Genomic DNA, 581 nt, shown 5'->3' with positions numbered 1-581 from the left:
GGGCGGGCGGGGGGTGTCACCCTGTTCCGAGTCAAACGCCAGCCCCTGGCACAGACTGGGTCCCGCAGGCCCCTCTCTCTGGCTTTTCCCTCCCACTACCCAGAGCTCTGCAGGGGTGGGGAGGGTTTGTAAGGGGTGGGGAGGATTGGGGAGGTGGGGAGGACTATGGGGGTGGGGAGGATTGTGGGAAGTGGGGAGGATTGTGGGAAGTGGGGAGGACTTGTTGGGGGGTGGGAGAGTTGTGGGGGGTGGGGGTTGTGGGGGCTGGTCTCTGTTTACACCATCCAGGCAGTTCTTCCTCCTCTGGGCCTGGGTTTCCCCATGTGTATAGGGAACGCTGGTTCCGAGGCCCTTCTAGGATTTCCAGGCAGAGCGCCGTGTGGGGTCTGGGGCTGGAGGCTTCACATTGTGGGGGGCTGGGAGGGAAGGCCTCAGGAGAGATCAGGGCCCTCAAAATGTGCTACCCACACCCCATCACAATTTTCTCTAGGGAAACACCAGTCAGGTGATCGGGAAGGCAGAGGAGGGAGGGCCGGGAGAGGTGGGGCTCCTGGGGGTGTGGCCAGCGTGTGGGGGCTCTG

The sequence above is a fragment of the Condylura cristata genome, unplaced genomic scaffold (assembly GCF_000260355.1).
Source record: "Condylura cristata isolate star-nosed mole 26May11 unplaced genomic scaffold, ConCri1.0 scaffold00020, whole genome shotgun sequence".
NCBI lineage: Eukaryota > Metazoa > Chordata > Mammalia > Eulipotyphla > Talpidae > Condylura > Condylura cristata.
The sequence above is the reverse complement of the archived record's forward strand: the minus strand, read 5'-3'. Positions refer to the sequence as shown.